Source organism: Sylvia atricapilla, chromosome 4 (genome assembly GCF_009819655.1).
Source record: "Sylvia atricapilla isolate bSylAtr1 chromosome 4, bSylAtr1.pri, whole genome shotgun sequence".
In the NCBI taxonomy this organism is placed as follows: Eukaryota; Metazoa; Chordata; class Aves; order Passeriformes; family Sylviidae; genus Sylvia; species Sylvia atricapilla.
Window position 1 is genome coordinate 47118399 of NC_089143.1, and position 14685 is coordinate 47133083.

The following is a 14685-nucleotide window of genomic DNA, read 5'->3' on the forward strand; positions in this document are numbered from 1 at the left end:
TGGAGATTACTGGAAACAGTATTTTCAGTTGAACGCATGTTTTCAAGTGAATTGTGAGTTTCTCATCTTACTAGAAAAGATACAGTGGAAATAAAAGAAGTCATCAAACTAACTATTCCATAACAGTCAATAGCAAACTATTTGAGAATCTGAGAAAGAGCAGTAGTATATAATAACAGTGTAAAAATAATGTGTAGCTTAGGTTAAGATAGCTTGACTTTGTCATCATATAATGGCAAGGAAACTCTATATTCTCACATTTATCTCATTCATGGTGGCATTCATAGTGAAGGGCCATAGATGCTGTTATGAAGTATCTTATGCCAGCCACTGAGAAGCAGAACAGCACACTGAGAAGATTTCTGATCTCTTCTGCTCTATAAATTCATGTGATTTTTTGCTGCTGAAGCTGCACCAGAAGTTATTCCAAGCTGAAGATAAATAATTGTGATTTCCAGCACTAGGAAAGTCTCCTAAATGAAACCAAGTTAGTTAAAGAGGATACAACAGTTTAACATTTTTGCTTGGTTAGAAATGTAATCTCAGGGCAATTATCTGCCAACATGTATTTAGGTTACTTCTGTTACCTGTTTCATTCTCTTGGCTAGGCTGATGAAGCTGATGAAAAAGCAGTTGCATAAACTGTTTCATTTACTATTATATATAAAAAAAATCCTTTCTTCCCCCCTTTGCAAACAGGATTATGGTTATATTAAGGCATTTCAAAATTAATCAAGAGATTGGAGGATGAAAGAAAGTCAACAATTATAGATACGGCTCTCTTGCCTTCCTGCCTCCCAGTTGAATCTCTTTGAATGCAAAATGGAAATAGAATAACCTATGTCTTTGGAACTTCCACCACATTTGCTTCATCTGTTTTGTCCTGCATACAATATGTCTCCCTCTCTTGCACTAGCTCTGTTTTCATCAGCCCTTACCTCCCCACACCCACCAGCAACAGGTACTGCTGTGGTTGGGTAGAGCAAGAGACAGAGATCAGAGGACTGATTCCAAGGCAATTTCCTAAATCGCTCCTCACACACAATTTAACAAATAGGGGTGTATGTGAGGGGTGGCAAGGTTATGCACTGGGAGTACCAGATAGTACGCTTGCCTGAAAGAGGTGTCACATTAGGAAGAGGGCTCTGAAATGAAGACTATTTATTTGATATTATTTGGAAGTCATGACCTTCACTGCAGGCTGAGCAGACACCTGGACTGACTAATGCTTCATTTTCATTTTTTGCCTCTGAATTTGCCCCTGCTTTTAAAGGAAGAAGCAATCCTTCAGAGCAAGAATCAGGCAAATGCTTTCACACAGAAAGGATATTATTATTTTCTGTTTTAGCAAACCCAAGCTGATCTGAGCGTACATTTTTTCAGCCTCATATTTTAATTAAATTTTATGACAACAAGCAGCATTCAAAATAATAGGTGTTCTGGCAAAAAGATGAGGACATCTTTATTCTTCAGGTATATAACAGATGATTTTGAGAAGGCTGCCAAGGACATAAATAAACAGAGCAGCAAAAAATAGCTCTTGGTAAAGTTTGCACTGAAGAAAAAGTGGCACAAGCAAAATGAAAGAAACACAAGAATTTGAGATCTTGGACATGATGATGAGTATTTCATCTTTTTTCTAAAACCAAATAAGGAGTTGCATCCTTTATATCCAAAACCAAATGAAGAAAGGAGGCTTACCATTGGGGAAATAACCTACTAGTGTCTTGGGCTATCTGGATTCTGTTTGAGATTTTAACCTCTTGTCCAAGACCTACTCCACTGATAATGAGATGCCAAATGAGATTGGATCATATGCACCAATTCACTTTTAGTTTTGTAGGATTGCTGCCTCCGCTGTCCATGGAGAAGTTTAAATACTGGTGTTTTACAGGATAAACTACAGGATGTACAGCCAGGTATTTCCTGCAGAGCCTTCTTTTCTTTCTTACTTTAATTTACTTTTTTATTTTCCTTTTCCTCAAATGCCAAAGATAGGCTTTAATAGGAACCTATCTTTAATATAGAGAACTTCCTTCCAAGATCTGACAATACAAACAACAACAACAAAAAAATCCCAAACCCAAAACCAAACCAAACCAAAATAAAACAAACAAACAAACAAAAAACAATCTCCCAAAAAACCCAATAAAACCAACCAAAAAAACCACCACTACACCCAACCCCCCCCCTAAAAACAGAAATGATACATCAAAATAATAGAAATTATGGATACATAACCATAATTTATATCCATGATACACATGAGTAAAACTGCCAATTTTTCAGCCTCTGTCTTAATGTCTTTTACAAACATATAACACAGTTTGTATATGCCGTTTTTATGCTGTTTCTGGTTCTTTCTGAAGTCAATAATACCATTTCTACTCGCTGCAGACAGACCAAGAAGTATAGCAGAGAATTGCAGGCCTCCATTTACTACTAGATCCAAGGGCAGCATTTAGACAAAGAATGTTTGACGCTTCTTCCTCACAGAACTTGTTCCTATTTATGTACATACATTCAAGAGCAGCCTAATGGTTTTAGACAAAGCAGAGGCTTGGTCCTTGCCCAGAGATTGTATCTGCTGCTTTTAAACACAAGATAAAAGTAGGGCACTAAAAAATTAAAAGGGGAGTATGAAATGAAGTGTGAGGACACTTATACCAGCATAGCCATGCAGGTAGGCAGGTAGGTATGTTCTATTCATTGTGATTATTTGTAATCCAAAACCTGTAATTTGGATTACACATAATTCATATTACTTGACAGGCTGTCATTCTGTTGGCTTCCTCCTCATAATGACACAACTTCAAATGAAGTTCTTTTAAATTAAATAATTGCATTAAAACATCTGCTCAGCTGAGAAGAGCACTTCTTGGACTCTCAGACAAAGCAATCACCAACTGAATTATCAGAACTCATATCTATGCAGTGAACAATGTTTTTCAATATTGAAGAATCAGCCTAAAGATTAAAAAGTCAAAGGACAAACTGTTCAGCATAGTTTTACAATGACCATATCTTACTTTTCCAAGATTAGAAGGTTGTTTCTGAAGCATATATTTAGGATAACTAAAGCAAAGTGCAATCTATTGAACTCCTTCCCACATCTTTAAGTTCAATGTGACTTTTAGAATGGAAAGAATTTTTTGAGGAAGATGCACCACTGCACTGGTACATGTCAACAACCACCTAAGCCAGAGACAAAACTGTAATAATTTTCTTAATTTTATATAAAAACTTGTACATCCAGTTGACTATAAGGGTACCTCTGAACAAGATCTGAGTCTGTCTACTTCAGCAGGAGGATCAGCTCTTTTCTTCCTAAAGCTATGCCACCCTCCTCCTTTCATGTATTTTGGTCTGTAATATCTGTGTTACTGACAAAGATGTTCAAATCTTCACACCTGGACCACAGAAGAGAAAGATGGGAAAAGAAACTAAAGCTAATTACATCTTATGGAATGGCTCAAAACTAACTGTTCTTTGTAATAAAGTTATTAATATAAAGGAACAGTGAAGCCTATTTCCATCTCCTAGTCCTTCCTTCTTAATGTTCCAACTGTCCATTGTCCCAGTGCAGGATAGGTCTCTGAATTGTTGATATTCTGGGGACATTTCACCTAAGTTGCAAAGGAATGCTTCTGACTGTGTGGAACATTTTAGTAGTGCTTTATACCTATACTAGGTAAAAACCTCTCAGTGTTCTAGATAGAGAAGTAGAAAGGCCTTTTTCTGCTTTGCCAAGATGGAATTTGGTTTTCTTATCTTCCTCTAAGAAAGACAGCCGCACATTTAGTACTGAAGAGAAAGCAGAGTTCAGAGCCTTGCCTTCAGGCAGACTCACTGGAGTTTAACATGCTGCACAAGCTGTTCCCTATTGTCCTGTGGCACTATTTTGGCACACGCTCATCTGAGACTCCCAGATTCACATGAACTATTTTAACAAGCAGCCCTGTTTTTCAAGTGCTTCCTAGTGAACTCAAGCATCCAATTCAGCACTGAATCTCCAGAAAAAAAAAAAAATTAAATAATGACCCCTGCAGCAAACAAAAGACCAAACCAACCAAACAAACAAAAAAACCCAAAACAAGCCAACCTAAACCAAAACTTCAAACCACCAAAACAGTAAAATTGTAATTTAATTCACAAGAAAATGTAAGTAGTTGAAAGAAAAATCAGTACATGCTTTTCAGGGTTATCCTGACAGCTTGTATGCATTACATGCTGCAGCTTCACACTCCTGGAATCCTATGTGGAATCCACTGGGGAAATAAAGTGTTGTGCCCCTGACTAGATCTAGGCTTGCAGGCTTGCAGCCTCATTTTAACAGAAATATTCTGGTTATGCTTCTCTGATCATTTGGGTTACTGCCATTGCCACATTTAGCTAGATGTCTGCATTCACCTTGTGCCAGCCCTTTCCTCTGCAGTATAGTAAGACTCAGGACTTTTTGTCTCCTGAGATATACTGAAAAAGCCCTGAAGAGGTGTTGTAATGGTGCTTCAGGTCATGCACGTGACCAGAAGTGGCATCCAAGCAAATTCTCTCTATGGCCATGTGCCTTTTATCTGACGACTGTAAATTCAGAGCTCTATCATTCCTCTAGAAAATAAAATTTAACACTAATCCTGCAGCCTCACCCAGGGCAGAGCACCCAGTGCAGCAGGGATTAGAGCAGCTCTTCCAAGCATTACTGATCCCACATTCAGCCCTATACTCCAGGCCCTCTGACTAGCTAAATGGGGTACTGTCTGTCCCAGTAAATGACACTATCTGGTCATGCTCTTTGCTAATCAAGTCCTTGGGAATTAGCTCAATTCAGAGAGACCATTGTTTCTACTATCTCTGATTTGTTTCTGCAACACTAAATATAATGTCTTCTTGAAGCAATTGCATTCCTCTTTTGTGGTCAGTAAAGCCCCTCACGCATCAGTGCTTTTTATTAGGGGAAAATTTATAAAATTCGCCCTCTCAGGTGTTTCCCAGCACAGGCTCACAGCTTTATTAGTGTCAGAAATCATTGTAGCAAGGGAAAGAAAGTGCTTTTATTCAGCAAATCACTAAAGCCGCCTTCCGCCTGGGAACAGCATGAACTAGTCTCTTAAATACAGTTCTAAATCCCTTGATCTGCTGGGATTTATAGAAAGAAAGAGGTGAAGCCAGGCAATGACCAGAGAGCAGAGGAAATGGCCTCAACTGCTCTGAATAAAAGCACTGGGAAGAGGGTGGTCAAAGGAGGTGATGGCTAAAGGAACTTGCTTTTCTAAGGTGAGGCCTGATCTCTAAGATTTCTGTATATGTGCTGTGGAGGATGGATATATGTAAAAATACTTTCCTGGTTGGGCAGTTAATGAAGAAATCTGGTTGGTTCTGGTTAGTTTATTTTTGGCACCTGCATGACTCCATAATGGATGTATAATACTTCTGATTCAATTTCCTCTTCCATGTGCAGCCTCTCATGTCCATCTCTCATCAATGTAAGAGCAGCCACGACCAGACCTGTGTTTATGCCTGTCCCCAGAGCTGTGTGATTATTTCTACACCTTATATAATCAAATTCCAAAAGTTGTGAGTTAACTAATACAGCAGTGTTGGAAATAAGGCTCTGAGGGATTTTTATATCAGACTATGACTTACCTTCCTGTTCCAGAATGTGGAAGCCCATGCTGCTTTTATGATCTGCCTATCTTATAAAGGTACTTTTGCTATTCTCATGAGGACAAGCTTCCATTGTCTTACTCTGTGGCAGCTTCATTTCTCATTTATAAATAGGAACAGATGTTTCACTTTCATACCAATGAAGAACAGGTGTGGAGAATAAAATTATTTCCTCCTGTTTTAGTATAATTTCTCTTTCTTCACATTAGCCTCACTGTGAAGATAATCTGCTCTGCTCTTGGCCAACCACTCAGACTTGGGTGGAAAAGCCAGGCTGTGCTCCCTCCCATCCATGCTGCCCTGAGGACAACTGGATTTAACTCTTTTGTGTTCTTCCCCTGCCCAGAAGTACAAAACAAATGAGTTTGCAGCTGTATGAAGGTTGTAGTGAACCCTAGGGAACCCTAATCAGTGTGTCTGGTTATGCAAATAGTGTCAAGGTACTGTCCTGTTTTAGACTTGGGCTGATAGATTTGCAGTATTTTGAGTATAGGTAGCCACAGCTGCTGGCTCGAAGTGCAGCACATTGCTTGAATGGAAACTGTGTATTCATTTTCAGAGGGATTTCTGTATTACACTATTGAAATTAGTCTTCCAGTTAATAGTTTACTCAGGATTCAGCATCACATTTTGAAATGCTAAAAATAGTTCTATCATATTACATCTATTTGGACTTTATTCTTTCATCAGGAGTGGCTTTAATGGTTGTCAAATTGCACAAAAAGAGCATTAGTGTTCTCACATATGGAAAAGGGAGCTAATATAAAAAAAAGGGACTGATATCAATGTTTATTACCACAGAAAGATTTTGAAAAGTTACCTTCACCTAAATAACCTCAAAGTTGTAGGAACTAGGCCCCAAGTTTCAAATGCTGTTTTATTTGGGAGATTGCCCAGCACGTGCCTGATAACTTCTGTGCTTTAGGTACATCCTTCAGTGGGTTGTTTTTTGGTTTTTTTTCTTTAAATAAAAACCTCAACAGGCTAAAAGGGCAGACTCTTAATGCATCTGTGTAACCTCTCTTGTAACTCACGTTCTCATATGAACAGCAGAATGATTAAGTTTCCCTGCCATCCCATTCTGAATTTAGGTGTTTAATGGTGCTAATACTTATGGTGCACTCAGTCATTCTGGTTCCCAAATGTACTTTTGTATGAATTGATCTATGGTACTTCTTTTTACCTAGCTGTTTTTAGAGCCAGACTCCATCATTTCATTATGACATAACTGAACTGTGCCACTGCTTGTGCCAGATATCTCTGTTATTTCTCTGTAACAGAAAAGGACTCCAGTCTATTATCCTAAAAAACTTGATGAACACAGTGATCGTTTACAAAGCTATATATAGGAACCCAAAGTTTAGCTGTTCAGAGCCCCAGTAGTTACTCTGGTGCTAAGAGAAGTGCTGCACTATCTAGCATAGGACTGTGAGGTTCTTGTTCACACTTTGCTGACTCTGCTCACTGTTCTCATTGCAAAGACATACACTTACTCAGTTGCTTTCTTATGTCATCTGAAGCTGTTTTCCTCAATTCTATTATGCCATTACTGCATGTGTTCAATCTCTGAGTCCTGGTCAACAACGTATCTATACAGTATTTATTGTCAAAGTCTTAATTTTGTCTTATTTTGTGTGTTCTCCATTAGGCAGTGTCAATGCTTCTTGTAAAAGCTTTCAGGAGGGAGCACTTGCAGAGGTGAGTTGCTTAGTGGAGATGCTTAGAAGCATTTGTCCATGCCCAGAGCTAAAGTATTGTCTTTAGTGGCAGTTTCTGACTGGTGGGCTGGACAAGGATTACTCTCATTTGTTAGGGAGTAGTTAATAGGAAAAGCCTGCAGGCTTTTTTTTATCAGACAACACAGCAGGTAGTACAGTTTGCCCTGACATAAAATGCTGGGTTCCAAGCCGGCAAAGCATGCTGTTCCCCTGGGTTAGCAAATCAGAAATATCATAAGCAGATTAATTTTCTACTGGGAGAAGAAGGATAACTCAAGAGAGACTCGTGTTCAAACTGACCAGCTAATAGGATACTACTGAATGAGAGTGTAGCCTGAGCAGTGAGCAGAAGGAAAGAGTGCCATGAACAACAGCAATGTTCATTCTATAGAAGTGACATGTCTTGTAATGCTTTAAAGGAATCGTGAAATGACTTGACATGCAATTTTTCCCTAAAGTCATGCTAATGGTGGTTAGAACAGTGCCTATTTTTCATATTCTTGAAGTTTCAGTGCAAAAAGAATCAGTTTGCCATAAGTTTATTGACAGTTATTAAAAAAACATTCACAATTCAGGAGACCTGAATATTGTAATGTCTTAAAAAAAAATTAAACCCAGTGCTCCCATAAGATATTCTCCTGTTATTACTATGCCTGGGTACAAGACAGATGTTACAAGGCTTCAGTTTCCATGACAAGAAAGTTACTGGATTAGTATTTAATCTCATTCCAATATCCTTCACTAGATAACTCTCTGTTAAAAAGAAGGGTATAAGAGCTCCCATTAACATTATAAACAGAGGAGTCAACGTCCTTCGAGCCATTTGTAAAATTGGTGCAGTGATGTGACTTTTGAATTGCTTTGTCTTTCCATTGTATGTCTGTGTCAGCATCGTGAGATATCACACCATTACTGGCATCTTACAGATCAGAACACGAAAGCATGTGCTAAGATTAGGTATTTTATGCAAGGTACTTAAAAACAAGCAAGCCAATGAGAGCTCCAAATTTTTAAGTAGTGTCAACTGAAGACAAAGCATTAAAATGTTATATTGTACAATAAAAGAGAGCATAGCCTTGGAGTTTGACTACCTGTTAAGTGTTCCTGGAAACATTTCTTCATCTTGGAAACATCTTGGATTTAAGGTTGAAATCTCAGTCCTGACTCCATCTCTAGTGGAAGGTTTGCAAAACTTTGCATGGCCACAGAGCAGATATTTAGCACAATTCAGGACTAGCAATTTTTCTTCAAACACTAATTATTTTCTTTGCTACAGTTTTGGACTTCAGAATAGGCTGGTTTTGATGCCAAGGAAGAAGATGTCATTCGTCAAATGGAAAGTCATAGGCTTCCTAGAAATAGGACCAAAAACTTATCCCTTGAGGAAAGTCCCTACTCTTAAAAGGGAGATTTCTGAGAGAGCACCAGGACACCACCTAGGTTCTAATGATGGTGAGGCAAGGCTAGGGTCTACCTCGGAAGTCAGTCCAGAGTTTGAGAGTCCTTGGCCAGGCACAGGCTATGACAGAGCTTGAAGAAGGAGATAAAGGAGAAGCCCAACAAAACCCTAATAAGGGCCCCAATAAGTAGAGTTGTGGATGGAGATCTGAGGTGAGGCTGGTCAGGGCCTCAGAGACCAGGTAGTACACTCAAGGCCTGACAAAAAGGTAAAAAAAGGACTTTTGTTTCTTGCAGAGTACTGAAATGGCCAGTGTGTGTTATAGTACAGCATGGCAATGCAGATGAGATTCAACATTTCTAACATTGCTAAGAGGTCTTGAACAAGGACTGTATTTGAGGAGCAATAAAATGAGAAGCTTTGCCAAAATGCTGATTTACTATGATCAGCAGCAACGTCTTCAAAACAAGGAAGGTAAAAATGAAGTTGCAAATAGAAATGTGCTTAGCAAGAGATTCCCTTAATAAACTCAAACTACCTTTAACCTGGGAGCGCCTGCCAAGATCTAAATTAAGATGAGACATCCACCAAAGATAAGGAAAAGCAAGGATAGTAAAAGACATGATATACAAATTACTTTGATAACTGTTTGAAAAATGTATGATGGTTGTAGCATGATTATTGCATATATGGAACAGCACAGCAAAAGCACTCAACTCCTTACCAATACCATGACTTGGGAACCAGCACTCCCACTTTAGTGGTAATTTGTGGTGGGTAGGACACAGCTGCATAGGGACGCTCAAGCCATTTCTGAATAATGTGGTGGTCAGGGACACCTAGCTAATAGGCTGTATTAGTTAACAATTGCTGTATATTATTATTATTATTACTACTATTATTATTATTTTGGCTGAATTAATTAAAACATTAATATGTTTCAAATTGACTACTTGATTATGGCACAACAATGCAGCCAGGAGAGATGTGTCAGAGTGAGAATAAGAATTCAGGATTCCTTCTTTGTAGCCTTGTGATCTTTGCAGATCTAGAAATTGCCATGAAGTGTGCTTTGGCTTTGATTCTGTAGGCAAGTAAAAAGAGTTGGATACAGCAGCTGAGAAACTGACTTCCCAGCTCTGATACCCAACTCTGCTTTTCCTCTCAGTGAAGCTGAAAGTCTGTGCATTCGCAGCACAGTTTCTGTCAGGCTGCAGAAGTGGCTGGATTGGCTCACAGGAATAACTGCTCATCAGGGAGCCTTGGAAGTTGCAAGGATGTTGAAAGCATGTGGAAGACATAGCTACTGCAGCTTCTGTGAGTACACCACATAACTGGAGACATCTGTTCTGGGGAGGAAAACACTTTTTAATCTCTAGGGTGTGTTAAGACCTCGGGGCCATGGGAAGAAAAGCTGCACAGGTGCAGTAGGACCTGTTGAATTCTATCTGTGGGAGACATCTTTGGGGGAACTCTACTGCACACACCGTGTTAGCAACATGACCTGGAGAAGAGGGAAATGTTCAGCTCTTGGTATGTGCAGGAAGAAAGGACTACATGGATCATTTCTTTCAAAGGAGCCCTCTGGGGGCTGTGATTCTGACGCCCAAATGCAGTAGTTGAGGAAAGAAGAGGAAAACAGATCCTGCATGGTCCAAAGGGTACTTATTAGACCTCTGCTGCCTGCCTAAGAGTTGAATTGGGTGCTTCACTGAAATCTGAGCTGAGTTTCTTTGTGTGGCTGAGAAGGGGCTGAGGAGACTCTTTGCTGGTGTGGCTAACTATCCAAAGGGGAGGATGATCTCTGAACAGAGATGAATACGGGGGCTTCTTGCTTCTTGTCAACAAAACTGAGCTGCTGCTTATTTAGTATGGCTTTGGAGTAGCACTGAATGTGCTCCTTTAGTAAAGGTAAAACAGGGACTCCCTCAAGAGATCCAAATAACCCATTGCCCTTGTCTGCATGTTGTGTTCCTCTTGAACACTACCTCCTCTCTTACACTAGATCAGGTGAGGAAGATGTTAACCCTGACTCCAAAAGGGTAGCAAGAAAATCTTCTGGAAGCAGAGCTTTGAATTTGTACAGCTGTTGCCATGCTAAGGCTTGCCGTTGGATTCCTTAGACACTTCCAGCACAATAAATGCAGATGCGGAAGGATATTTTCTGTACAGTAGGAGGTAAGATATATCATATATATATATATATATATATATATATATATATCATCATATAAATTTTTCTGTACTGTGTAAACCAAGATGCATTCTGAGCTGAAAGGATGCAGTGATGTTTGATTCAGTCAGACTATGTCCTGTTTCTTAAATAACGTTGTGTTAAAGATCATTATTATTGGTAATACAGGTTAGTCTTACAAAATTTAAATGCAGTTACAAAAACTTTAACAGAAGTGCAGGAAGTTCATCTCAGGAATAGCCTGTACTATTGTAACACTATGAAATAAAGAGGCAATGGTGAGATCAGATCAGAAATTAGAGATTTCATCTGCAGTGTAATTTGCTGCTGACATCAGCTGCAGGGAGATAATCATTAACAGGATAAATGCAGTAAAGATTATACAATTCATATGATAGTCTATTGCTCTTCCCCTAGTATGACAACCTTTGACCAACTCTGACCTGGTGAAGAGCAATTTAGATAAAAGAGGAGGATTGCAAGAAACTTTCTGAGGCAAGGGTCTCTATTTGTCAATCCACTTTCTTCTTTCTGATCTCTGATTTTGCAGTCTAAGGGCTTGCACAAGTTTCATTCACATCACTCATTTTATAGCCACTTTCTTTGTGGTCATGGCCTGGTGAAGAGGTCAGCCTTCTTATCATCAGTCATGGGTTAATCTAGAAACCTAGAATCCTGATCACAGTGGTATGAAAGGGTCAGAAAAGGAATTACAGGTATATTTTTGTTTCCACAGACCTCAGTGAAAATTATTCTGCTTGTCTTCAGAGGGGTTATTACCACCTCCTAGGCTTCTACATTTCTAGTAGGTATTCCAGATGAACTCATAGTAGGATCTCCCTGAAACAGGCACCACTGTGACCTTTTTAGGAAAGATCGAGGTCCTTTAAACACCGAAGAGGAGCCAACAACTGATGGTGCATTGTCAAGAAGCTATTTTTTTAAAATTGTTGAAATGCCAGGAATCCTTCATTCTGCCAAGGGCCACTTGTCACAAAGGACTGAGCATAGTTCTTGTGTATCCCCAGATATCTCCAGCTGAAGACATTGGGTTTCCCAATAATGCAGAGGCAGAAGTGGTTAGTGCTGTGCCCAATGCCAGTCTAGACCAGGTGGTCATGTAAGATACCAACTTCTGAAAGGGTCTAAAGGCCTACTGTTACAATAGCAAAAATGTTACAATTCTAAACTGGACTGAGTGGATTTCATCACCCTCCATACTGAAACTTTATATATGGAATTCCTTTGAAGATAGTAATTGCTGCTAATCTGCAGGCGTACAAACGAGGTGAGACTTTTCCCAAGACCTCTGAAAGGCCCAGTAAAAGAAAAATGCTTTTGCCACAGAGAATGCCTCTTCCTTCAGGTTAAGAGAGCGAGCATTTGCTAAAGCATACAGTGTCTTTGGCATACAGTGGTCCAGACATAGTGGCACATTCTGGCAGTCTACGTGGCAGTGCATACTGTCCATAGCTGTTGGATCTCTTGTGGGTGGACTACACAGCCATACCCCTGGAGGCAGATTGACAGCAATGATTTGTAACAATTATTGTGACCACAAGTATGAAGGATGGCACTGATCATTCCTTACTGTTCATGCAGAATAGAGCTGTCACAGACATTTGTTCGTCAGTACACTTTGAATACTACATATCTTGCTATAATAACAAATATTCCCACATGAATATTTTAAGAAACTGTTTTCCTTTGGTATTGCATGACATTTGCATAATTATCCCTGATATTTGTGGCAGATTCAAACTGTCAAACCTATTTACATTGCAGTGGAAAAGTATTTACTGATCCATGAAAATGTTACATTTGCATCAGTAACAAAAATGCATACCTCTTCAGTTTGCTAATGAGAAGAATTATACATCTGGTTAAAACTTTGTCAAAGGCAGAACTAGCATTTTCCATATCCCATTAACGTATGGGAACAGTTTTTCCCCCCGTTGGAATTTCAGTTAACTCTGAGAACATGTTTTTGAGAAAACTGAGTGGTGCCAGAATTTACATGAAGTATTAAACCCCAGGCTTCTGAGCCATTGACTTATAATAGTCACGGTCTTATTTGGCTGGCTAAGTAACAAGTACAGCATTAATACAGGATTTAAAACTAAAGGAACAACTAAATGGGACATTGTTCTGTTCTTTAAGGAGCTAAACATTTGAGGCCTCAAAAACAGTCTGAGAGAGGAGGTGCTGAGTACCTGGCTGGATTTAGTACCGGGACACTCAGCTCTCCATTGCAGTTGTTAAACCTGTGACTGATAAATGAGTTGCAAACCTGTGCAGAGCAGCTCAGGTCCTGTCAGGCATATTTACCTGAGTGTCAGCAGAGATCAAATGAAGCAGCATTGGTGCAAAACTGGTTTTGAGGGACTGTAATCTCAAACCTGGAGAAGCATGGTGGAGCTGTACGCAAAGGGCTCTTCAGAAGTCTGAAAAAATCCAGGTGGATTTAATACATCCAGGCTGGAGCTGGCCATACCAGCTGTCAGTCGGTTTGGTGCAGAGAGATTCAGCCTTTGGCTTGTGCTCTTGTGTTAACTGCACAGGACAAGAAATCACAGGACTTGGTTCCCAGTCAGTGCAAAGAGAGAAGCAGTGGGGCAATGGCTGCAAATGAGTCTTCTGGTCCTACTGGATGCAGAACAAAAATGATCCACTCTATCATTATAAAAAGAAACTGAATTATAATAATTAGCCCAAAGAGATAAATGTTCAAATATCAGGGCTCAAGTTGCAACCAACGTGGGTCTGGCATCAAAAGGCTAGTGTTTTGACATATATTAGGTTCTCTTTGTCTTTAGAAACTTCCAGGTGTACTTGAATTCCAGAGTCATGCCTTAAATTAGGAAGGTTTCCTTGTCATACAACTGAATTAGACATTCCTGTTATCAGGAACTGGTGTGCTAAGTAATGCATCAGTATCCATGAGACTTGAAATAAAACCAACAGCACGTCCTTCAGAATTTATATCCCTGTGTAGTCTCAGACTTGGTGCTCTGCTGGTTGCCTTTAAACGTTTATATGATGCCTTTAACTGGATAAGGCAAAGATAGTTAACAAAATGCCTTGCTCAATTAATAAAAATATTATAATAATATTATAATCAGAAATACTTCTTTGGTATTAAAGTACTTCAGAAAACATTCTTGTTTAGGAGTTTTGTTTTGTACCAACCTCTATGCTAAACTGAGATGTTTGATCATTTTACCTTAGCTCTCTTAACATTTAAAATTGCACCTTAGGTATTTTCCTTAGTGGTCTTCAAAGTAAAAATTAACTCAGAATTTCCAAGAACTAGATAACTAAACTGTGGAAAATGTCTTTGTAATGAATACATAGAAGGATGAAGCTACTTCTTGGCCCCAAACACCTAATAAGTTCCTTCCTTTCATGACTCCTATTTTTTAATAAATGCAGCTACATCATTCTAGCCATTCCAGCCAAGTCCAAGTGAAACATCAGGTTTTTTCTATACAACAACATATTGCATTTGTCTCAAACAGTTCTTTCTGTTACTTGTGAAAAAAAAACCCTAAAATTTCATTCTTTCTCTCTTGGCTAATAGGGCTTTTAAGTGCTCTTGTCACTTGCACACTACACCACTATACTTTTATCTTTAAATGGTGCCTATGATATTGTATATCATTCATAAAAGTTAGAATCATAGGGTGTGGGTTGTAAGGGACCTTAAATAT

At 39.1% G+C, this 14685-nt stretch overlaps 1 long non-coding RNA gene across 1 annotated transcript; it reads left to right on the forward strand.

Annotated features, from left to right (window-relative positions):
- Window positions 1-5894: 5894 nt before the first annotated feature.
- Window positions 5895-10087, forward strand: LOC136359960 (uncharacterized). The gene is made up of 3 exons (XR_010743389.1): window positions 5895-6048; window positions 7313-7362; window positions 9950-10087. It is a non-coding gene; the product is annotated as an uncharacterized lncRNA (long non-coding RNA).
- Window positions 10088-14685: the final 4598 nt, after the last annotated feature.